The sequence below is a fragment of the Lepidothrix coronata genome, unplaced genomic scaffold (assembly GCF_001604755.1).
Source record: "Lepidothrix coronata isolate B3197 unplaced genomic scaffold, Lepidothrix_coronata-1.0 Scaffold99, whole genome shotgun sequence".
NCBI classification, from domain to species: Eukaryota; Metazoa; Chordata; class Aves; order Passeriformes; family Pipridae; genus Lepidothrix; species Lepidothrix coronata.
In genome coordinates, this window is record NW_016690279.1 from 1006120 (window position 1) to 1006416 (window position 297).

Below are 297 nucleotides of genomic sequence, written 5' to 3' on the forward strand. Positions count from 1 at the left end.
CGAAGCAGTTTGAGAATTCATCACTTCAGTGGGTGATTTCCCAAGGTAATGTGTGTTTGTACTGGCCTGGGCTGTCAGTGGGTGGCTACTACATTTGCCAGTTCTCAGAATTTTGGGTGGTTCTGGAGAACTCTCTTCCCGAGATGTTCTTTTACCTGGCTGCACAGCTGCAAAAATTTTCTGTAAGAAAGACTCTGACTCTTGTGGAGTTCAGAACCCAGGGATGTACAAGCTTTGTCAAATGCTACAAGCAATTTTACTTCTATAAGAATGGGTGCAGTAGGTCTTTGTAAACAA